The sequence below is a fragment of the Camelus ferus genome, chromosome 17 (genome assembly GCF_009834535.1).
Source record: "Camelus ferus isolate YT-003-E chromosome 17, BCGSAC_Cfer_1.0, whole genome shotgun sequence".
Taxonomy (NCBI): domain Eukaryota; kingdom Metazoa; phylum Chordata; class Mammalia; order Artiodactyla; family Camelidae; genus Camelus; species Camelus ferus.
Genome location: NC_045712.1, coordinates 32,335,761 through 32,346,310, shown reverse-complemented (window position 1 = coordinate 32,346,310; position 10,550 = coordinate 32,335,761). Strand labels below are relative to the sequence as shown.

The window sequence follows — 10,550 nt, the reverse complement described above, 5'->3', positions numbered from 1 at the left end:
AATTTTTTGGCACTTCCTTTAAAAGGCATAGCCTCATCATTGTGTGTAGGCTGGAACTGGTGACTCACTTATAATGAAGAGAATAAGGCAGAAGTGACAGTGTGTGACTTCTGAGATAAGTCATAAAAGGCACTGTGGCCTTCTTCTTGCTCTCTCTTGGATCACTCACTCTGGGAGAAGTCAGCTGACATGTTGGAAAGGTTCTCAAGCAGCTGTACGGAGAGGTCCACCTGTCAAAAAACTAAGGCCTCCTCCCGACAGCTGGCAGGGAACTGAAGTTTTCTGCCAACAGTCACATAAGCGAGCCACCTTGGAAATGCATCCTGTAGCCCTAGTGAAGCCTTCAGATGACGACCAATCCAGCAAACATTTTAATTGCTGCCTCCCGAGAGACCCTAAGCCAGAACCACTCAGTTAAGCTTTTCTTGAATTCCTTACCCACAGAAACTATGAGATAATAAATCTTTGTTGTTTTAAGCTGCTAAGTATTTGTGTTAATTTGTTGTGCAGAAAGAGATAACAAATGTACTGTTTACTCATCTGTGTTCTTTAATAGACTGAAAGCCTAGGACTTGGATAGCATGTGTTATCCATTCATTCACTGAATCACTTATTCACTCTCACATCCATCCATCTACTCATCAAATGTTTATTCAGAACCTACATTTTAGCTGTTGCTTCTAGATGTCGGGGATACAATGGTTGTACACAATATAGACCCTCTCCTTAAGGAGCTTATAGTCACGACAAGGAAAGAGATAACTATTTAATAAACAATGACTTGAGGTAGAACAGAGTAAATAAAGTAAAATCTTGGCTAATATTAAGTGTTTTAAAGATGTGATACTTGCACTGCTTTATGATACTTCACACTGAACCAAACTGGGACAACTCTCTTCCCAGGTTCAAGACATGAAAGAAAGCCTAGAGTAGAGTCAAAGCTGGTAATGATGGCACCCAGAGTGTTTGTTTGTTTGTTTGTTTGTTTGTTTTACTCCTCCTGTCTATTATTATTTAGACAATGATAACAAGAGATGTAACATTACTAAAAGACAGCCTTCAGATTTCATACACAAAATCACTATGGCTGTACACGTATTTAAAATGAAAAAAAAAAACAAAAACAAAAAAAGAGAATGTGATTAAATCTTTATATTTAATTATCAATATACTGAAAATTCCAGGCAGGGACAAACATGTTAAGACCACAGGGAGCAAAATCCAAATTGTGGAAAAATACACAGGAGACATAATGCAGTTTCTTCCACTAATTAATTACTGGAAAACTAAATAAATAAGAAAAGGGAGGGCATATTGATAAATTAATTTTTTTAATTGCCAATATATAGCAACCAATTACAATGTATTGCTTTTATTTAGCCCTCAGTCAAAACAAACTCTTAGAGGGAAAAAAAGATATGCATTTCAAGCATTAAGGGAAATTATGAAACCATTAGGAAAAGTTGAACACTACTGAGTACATATTTGATTATGTTTGAGGATTATGATGTTTTGATTTTTTTTTTAAGTCCTTGACATTTAAAGAAATCTACTGAAATTATTACAGATGAAGTAATATGAGAGCTGGAGTTTTGCTTCAAAACAATCAAGGAAGAGGAGAGGAGATGGACAAGAAAGATCATGGATTGATAAATTTGGAAACTCGGTGATGAGTAAATGGAGTTTCATTTGCTTTTATACATGTTTGGAATAATAATGAACAGTTTTCTTTTTTTTTTAAACTAGATTTCAGATAAAACTCTGGGTTTTCCAATCCTTTTAAAATATACATGCAACAGACAAGGAATTGAAGCTGAGAATTGAGAACTTTTCTTCAGTTAAACCATGCTGTCTCAGGTTGACCGTGGCCTCACTGCTTCCTATTGCCTTTGCTGGACCAGTTCCACGCATTATTTTCCCTGAGCACTCAATGCATTTGATCTCCAGGGAAAACTAGAATTTCTGCAGCACCAACTTGGAACCCAAAAGTGTGGTTTGGTACTCTAGTGGCAGGGAAAGAAAATGCAGCCCACGATATAGAACTAAGACGCAGGGTTAAGCTGATTTCAAAAGTTTAACTTCTTTCTGAGGTTAATTCAAAAGCTTTATTTTATAGGAAAGCACTCTTCTAGGAACTTTCATTTGCAAGACAAAGTACAGAATAAAAATGAACCACCAACACCAAATGGCTGATTTGCTATTGCTTTCTAAGGCTTTTGCAAGAGCTGAAATATAAAATGATACCTTTCCTACTGTTTCTATTACAAATTCACTTAACATTTTAAAATCTCTTTTTAACACTTCAAGACTGAAGAAAAGAAACTTCCATTATAATACACATGGCTCTCAGTACAGGTAACTCTGACTTTTTCCTGTTTCTAGGTTTGCTTTCAATTGTTAGTCAATTATTGGAGTAAGTTTGTGATGTTATTAAATGGGTTCCATTTTAGATAGTTGTTTTTTTTTTACTGCTAAAACCACTGACAATGAGCAAATGAAAAATAGGAGATAATTACCATCTCTGTTCTCAGCATTAAACTAGGAAAAAATGAATGCAAAGACTAAGAATGGCCCCAAAAAAGCATCTCATGGTGGTCATATACCACCAAAGAAATACAAAAAGCTCATTTAAAAAATCAAGGTACTTAATGGAACAACTTATAAATGCTGTTGCACAGAAAACTTGGCACTAAGAACATCAGAGTGGAGATTTATCAATTAACTAATGGTGATAAAGTTTATTTTCTTGTATTTGTGGATAGTTCTCATACATACGTAGGATTTCAATTATGTCCATGCTAATAATATTATTATTTATTACTTGTATTAATGTTAATAACATTAGTATACATGGCAGGTACCATTCTAGCCATGTACATAGATCATCTCATTTAATGCGCATAACAATTCACAAATTAATTCCCTCTTTCCCAACATTTTTGTCAGATAAGAGAACCAAGGTTTGAGGAGGTTAAAAGCTTCATAAACTGGAGCATTAAACAAAAGGGAAAACCAGACACAACTTAAGAATTCTGCTTGATATACTTAACATTCTGACAATCTTGCCTTATATCCACTGTACTGTTTTTCTTAAACTAAGTATTAACCATATGATACCAGAGATCTGGAAGACTCTTCTCCCCCTGAGCCTACTTCTGCAATCGTTTTCCTGACTGCAAAGTCACAGGGACCTTTTTTTTTTTTTTTTTTTTTTTTCTGGCAATACTTTGGTCTCAAATATCCATAATTTTGCCCAGTAAATTCCCTGCAAAGGCGACAGAGCCTTGGAAGATGGTTGCTACACGGCTCCCACCCACTCTCCACCTTGTCCTGCAGGTCTGGGTATGCAGATGTAGCTGGAAAGCCTATTGTTTCTAATGTGCATCCAGAGAAAGAGTTCCCTCGGACAGAGATCAAAGCTGCTGGACGTAATCAGGAGTATCTCCTTGGGTCCAAGTATTTTGGAGACCAATCTGAATCTGTATGCTGCTCTCCACCATATGTGTTTCATTCAATTCCACAGACTTCTCAGACTCCCAAAGCCCATCCAAAGGATCTCTTAGACCCTTGGTTAAGAACCCTTTCTCTTGTGCCTACCCCACACGCAGTGTCAAAAAGGTATCATTCATTTCTCACAACTGAAAGCAGGCAATACGCATCGGATCAGGGAAACACAACTGGGAATGGATCCAGCTCTGCCACATAACAGCTCTATGACCTTGGACGAGTTATTCTATAAACTCCAATTTCCTCATTTCTAAAGTGGTTTTAGTTATACTTACTGTGTCACAGTTGTTAGAGGAATTAATTATATTAATTATATCGTGTTTAATGCACAGGAAATACTGAATACATGTTATGGAAATGGTGAAGATGTGGTGACACAGATGCTATTATCACTACAATATGATAAACCTTAATAAACCTGAGGAAAGGAGGAGGCGGAGTTTAGGCACCAGCTCTTTTACTTCTGAGGACAGAGAGGTAGGAAACTGGCTTAAATGAATAAAGCAGAAACTACTCGCCTTGGGATAAACAAAGACCTTCACGACAGTAAGAGTTAATGAATGAAGAAATGATTTCTTTAAAGAAGTCACCAGATCCTAATAATAAAGACTTCCACGTTTGGAGAAGGTCCTTTCACATTCATTAGTTAATCCAATTCTCATATAAATTTTCTAACAGTCATTATTATCATCTGCATTTTTCAGATAAGAAAACCTGAGTCTGAGAGAAGCTAGGTGTTTTCTTTAAAATCATGCTATTACTATCAGGCATGGGCAGAATTTGAATCTCATGCATTGGTTCTAAGTTCATTGTAAGAAAGGAAGAGAGACAGAGAGAGGGAGAGAAAAAGAAGGAGTGGGGGGAGGGAAGAAAAGAGAGAGGGAGGGAGGTTAGTACCGCAGAGGAGGTCAGAGGAGAAGCCTCCTCAAGCTCTGAAGTCCACTTTTAGCCCTAAAAGGAGGTAAAAACAACTCTGTGCTTCATTTAAAATTGTAGATCTAAACTTGTATTTGAGGGAAACACAAAATCACCATCCAGGAGGTTTTTGGTTTTTTGTTTTTTTTTTTTTTTTTTCTCTCTCTCTCTTTGCGAATCATTTTCCTTTAACAAGATGGTATTTTAATTTTGTTTCCTTTTGTTTGTTGGAGAGGATGCCAATTTCCAAACAACTGAGTTTCTCATTCTGCAACTTTCTCCTGGTTGAGGAGAGTTCTCTTAATTAAATGTGAACAAATCTGGCAAATCAGTGTAGTAAGTGTCTAGAGACCTCCTGAAGTGATGTGAGCTGTCATCAGGGTCCCCATCAGTTATGTGTGTTTTGCTTTGACTACCAAGTGATTGCCTTACAGACCAGGCTCAACACAACGGATGAGTTTGAACACAATCATCTAAGTAGTCCATTCTTGACAAAGACAATAGGCAATCAAAAAACAACAACAGCAACAACAGCAACAACAACAAACTCCACTGAAGCACCCAGATACTTCATAGATGCTTCAGAGCCAATTAGCTCTGTAACTACTTCTAGATCAAAGATGTTCCTTATCAGGAGGAGACTCTATCCATTGTAAGTGACTCCAATAAAGAGGCCAAAGGGTACCTGGAGATGAGCATACTTTTTTTTCTAATTGCATTCTTTTTGCAATTTATGGATGTCATCCAAATGAACACTGTTTCATCTAGCTACAACACGTGGCAAATCCGTGGTACCTTTAATTTCCTTGTTAGTTAGATGGTGGACTTTTGGCTTCAAAAAGATTATAATTTACCTTAATCTGAATGCAAGACAGAGAAGAGGGAGAGTTTTGAACATTGCTTGTATTCCTAGTTCTGAAGGGACACTGTGCAGTATCTTCAGTCTATTCAGAAATAATCACCACATTACCTCTAATAAGTTGTCTGTCAGGGTTTGTTGGTGTTCTTAATAAACAGCTCCTCTCACACTCCTTGAGATGTTCTGCATTCCTTGAAGTTATTTACATAGAGCTCAACTATCAGTATTATCTGTCAACTATTTTTAAACAGTCACCTGTTTTTCATCCTTATACTTCTGCCAGATCCTAACACATAGCAGGCACTCAAGAAGTATGTGTTTAACTTACTTCATTAGAAATACTTCAAGTTTGTGAACTAAAATCAATGTCCCCTTTGCCTTTTCAGATATATATGTATATACACGCACAGACACAGGAGAATATGTATGAATATACATGAGCAATGGGTATAAGCAATATTGCATTTTATAAATTTTTTTTCTAGTTGTGAAAATTAATTTAATGAGAATTTTTAAATTTCTCCTCTCAACATGATTTAGTGTGTCTCCCATTATTCCTGTAAAATGAGACACTGAATAACAAAGTTATGAGGAAGGGGAGAAAGGATCTAACAGCCACAAAGACTATTACTATCAGTGTGGCAAAACAGTGACTTTCCCTTTGAGCTTCCTTGCATCCAGAATAAAAAGGCAGAGATAATTGGATAAGCAGTCTCTGTGATCTGATGGAAGAAGCACATCAGCTCATGAGGAAATGGTGTTAACAGGAATGTATCCTGTGGACATTCATGCTGAGTGACACTGTGATTTCTTAGACTACGGTTCACAGCAAAGAGAGAGACGTTCTTCACACACTCTCTGGTGATCTAATTGGTGTGACTTTGAAGCTCAGGGTATCCACTAAGTTTCAGTAAGAAACAAGGATCTAATTAGTTTTCTATCTGTTATCCTATCTATCTAGAAATGATCCAGTGGTTTCTAAATTCCTGGGGAACTCTTTCAAAAGAAAGATCCAAGGTCTACTCTTTTGAAATCTGGAATAGCAGATATAATGGGTTTGAGGGGAGGGAAAGGGGAGGGTGGTTGAATACCTGTTTCCCCTTCTGATTATAGCATTTCATTTTTCCTTTGAGGAAATGTGCCTCTCCTATACCTCAGTGATGTGGTTTGAATAGAATTGACTCTACTCTTCATTAGATGAGTGGGCATGTGACCCACTTCTGGCCAGTTAGAGCAATCCTGGCTCAGCAATAAGAAAACGAGGCTCATACCGAGCTCTTTGTTGGAGCTGTTAGGAAAGAGACACCCTTCTGCTAAGCATAGTGTGAAGATAGGAAGTAAGCCAGCAGAACCCGGCAAATATTCTGATACCATTTTTGGTGTTTCTGGATTTTCCTGCATCTGGGTAATCATGGATTTTTAATTTAAATTGAATTTTTGATACTTGCTATTACAAGAGTCATAACCAACAATGCCCAATCATCAGTTTAAAAAAAATCATACAAAACAAACTTTCCCAGATGACTTTCATGATCAGCCAAATAGGAACACCATGGTATGAACTATTTTCAAGAAATATATCTTAATATAGCTTCAAATATCCAACTTCACATATATTACTAATCGGTATAAGTTCATTCATAAAAAGCAGTAAGTATTCCTGAAAGGTTTGAGATGCTTTCAGAACTTTAAAGATGTCAGAATTGGATAATAGGATAAAATTCATTTATCCGATAGTTAAAAATGTGTAGCATGTGTGCTGTGAATGACTCTTACAGGGGTATGGATTCCCTTTACTTGGGTGGAAGTGGAGCTCACCAATGTCTAGCTGCCTAAATCCCCTGGGATGCTCACCTCCACCTATGAGGAGAGTCTGTAGGCTTACAAAGAAGGTAGCCCTGAGAGGAACTACTGAGTAAGAAATAAAAAGCCCATGGTCCTTACTGGCAGCAAAAACGATAAACCATATCTAGCCTTTGCTTCTCCACCCTGATGTGATGACTTGGCAAAGGGCATGAACTTTCACCTGGACATCAATCACAACAGCCGGTTGGCTGCAGAATGGAGGCCTCCCCATGTGTACGAGGTATACTGTCAAGCATCTCACAGAGTCCAGCTTGCAACCCAAGTGTAATCTGTAGAGGGGACTGTGCTTGGGGCTGGCAAGCAAGGGTTCCTGATATTCACATCTCCAACCAGCTGCCTGAAATCTAAGTCCTCCTGTATAATGATTTGTCTGCCCATTGTCTGATATGTTTTTTTAGGCATTTCTCTGAATTTTTTTTTAACAGGCATCCAAGCTTGTTGTAAGTCCCTAATCCAGCCGTGCAGTGCATTTCATAAATTAGAGTTTCATCATTATTTTGAAATGCTTGACATGGAAAAAAATTGATTGGGTTTTTAAATCCATTCACATTATCACAATAAATTGAAAAGAAAGAGCTGTTATAATCTTTAAACATAATTTGGCATGATTTTTAAATGGGTATAAGATGATTTTAATTATTTTATTATCTACTTGTGTGAATGAGGTTTCTTGTTGAAGATGCTTATCAAGAATTTGAAGAGATCATCATAAAAAAGTCTTGATCATAAATTTCATGCCACCATTTCAAGCATTAAAGTAGTTCTTAAAAATAGTTCTGTCTTCAAAGGAAAGTTCAAGTTTTTCATTAATAATAAATTAAACAGGTTTCATTTAAAATTTTTACCCATTCAGTATTGCATATCTTTTATAATTCTAACAAAGTTACAATATACAAAAAAAATGAGTATTTTCACCAAACCTCATTTGTACTTTCACACCCTTCCAGTTACTGTCAGTACACTGTAAACAGGGAATTCTTATTTTCATTTTTACTATTGTAGCCAGTCTCTGAGATGGGCCCCACAATATCCTCACATCCTGTTACTGACTCTCCTATTTAGTCACCTCCTCATTGCACCTGGCTGCCTGTGTAACCATGAGGTCCTGCATGAATGATGGACTGTGAACTCTAAGGCTGGATCATTACATTCTTTATGGTTTCTGACTTGAGCCCTTTGGGAGCATTTACTTCTGGGGGAATCCAGCTGTCATAATGGGAAGACACTCAGGCTTCCCTATCGAGTGTTCCAGGTAGCAAGGAACTGAGGCCTCTCTCCTACAACCAGCACTAGCTTGCTAGCCATGTGAATGTAGCACGTAGGAAGCGAATCTTCCAATTCCAGCCAGGTCTTCAGCACTAGGGGACATCTTGACTAAAACCTCATGGGAGACCCTGAGTTAGTTAAACAGCTCTAATTATTCCTGACTCACACAAACTGTGTGAAATAATAATAATATGTGTTTATTGTTGCCTTATGCTGCTACTTTAAGGTGGAGATTGTTACACAGGAATAGATACCGTACCACTGCATTATATCATTATTATAGTACTACACTGCATTAATTACTGCTATAATAGCAATCATCCAGCACTTAACTAAAATTGCAAAATAAAACAAAATTGAAGCATCTGCTTGACAGAGACCTAGACTCAACTACTAGCTCAGTGATTCATTTCTACATATCAGTGTTAGAGTGAGCAAAATTCAAAAGCAATATATCAGACTTTTCTGCAGCATGATCCTCTGAGAACTATCCAAAAATGTCAAATCATTATACACCATCGTACTGCAAAGAAATGTCTACCTATGGTATATATTTAATGCAGAGCACTTTAACTCAATGCTCCTACCATTAGGCTAGGAACCATTCCTATTTTTTCACATCTGTCTCCAAGTGGCTAGCAGAGTGCTTAAGATAAAGTAGGTATTGAAGAATATCCTTTCATTTATGTATTCAAAATATATTCAAGCATCTTCCATGTGTATATATTGTGCATATATGTATATATCTAGAGCATATTCCATATCTATATAATATTAATGATTCTTTGTCAGGAAACCGTATGTTTGAACATCATATATGTTGTTAAGTGATTGGTAATATAAAAGTTATATAATTTGATGATTAACACCATGTGCCAGGCTCATAAGTTCTAATTTAATTATTAGATAAAATCCTATCATCCTATTTTTTAGATGAGGAATCTGAGTCTAATAAAGACTATGCAAACTTTCCCAAACACCCATCTGGAAAGTTGCAGAGTGAGATTAGAAATGAGACAGATCTGTCTGATTCAGGGCCTGTGCTCGTAACCACCACATTCTCAAGGTATTAGCCTTTCTTGAGAATTCTTAATGATTCAATCTTCAAATAGAATTATTTGCCTTTTTGCACTTCTAATTTTTGGGGGGGGGGGGGTGAAAACAACAGATACGTAATGAAGTCTCTCAAACTGTCCAGAATGTTTTCCATTAATTAAAATGGATATCGAGGCTCTAACTTAAGATTATTTTCACTGTTCATCAAAATGAAGAGTAAGAGTCCCTGCAGTGTGAATCCACGTGCAGGTGGGACTTTCACCTGTAAGTGGCGTACAATTCATGTGTATTGCATAGGGAAGTCTGAAGCAGGGCTATAAATGTGAAAACTAAAGTTTTAAAATAATTTTATTTTTCATTCAAAAGAGTTGGTAAGACAAATTGGCAAATAAAACTTACACTGAACACAACTTGTTCAAAAATGAATTAATTTCAGAGCCCTTAATTCACTTTTTAAAAAGTGAAACCAGTCTAGTAACTAAATTCATCTGCAAGCTTTTCTCTTTTCAACTCAATTTAAAAGTTAACCTCACTATATTTTAAACTCTGAAACAAGCTGTTCTTTATATATGGGAAGAGCCTGTCTGCTGGTTTACAACTAGATACATGTTTTTTCATTTGGTTTTAAAAGGTCTACAAGTAAGTTCATAATTAACTAGCTCATCTATAAATTGTACATACATAAAGCTAACATACATGTACCCCTCTCAAACTATACTATTTTCAAAGGCACACAAATATAGTCTTTATAAAGCTTTGCATGACTGTAAATTCTCCAATAGTCTTTTGGGGGTTATTTTGTATTATTATTTTTTACTTCATCTTGAGGTATCTTGGAAGGCTAGGGTACCACTTAACACTATTACCTGACTAAAACTTTCTGAAAAAGGCTACTACTGCACCGAGTATCAATTGATTGGTAACATATATTACATTATTTCCCAGCATTGGTTTTCTTTTTCTTTTCATTGATATATGTCTTGAGGGACCCCTACCATCAGTGTGCACATCTCTGCCTCAATGTTAGGTGCCATCATGTGACCTGCTCTGGCTAACAGAATGTGAGCAGAGCTGTCAGAGA

At 36.7% G+C, this 10,550-nt stretch overlaps 1 protein-coding gene across 11 annotated transcripts in view; it reads right to left on the bottom strand.

The window, feature by feature from the left end:
• Nucleotides 1–10,550, bottom strand: part of GRM7 (glutamate metabotropic receptor 7) — a 769,980-nt gene that overhangs the window by 644,202 nt on the left and 115,228 nt on the right. The gene's annotated exons all lie outside the window — the stretch shown is intronic.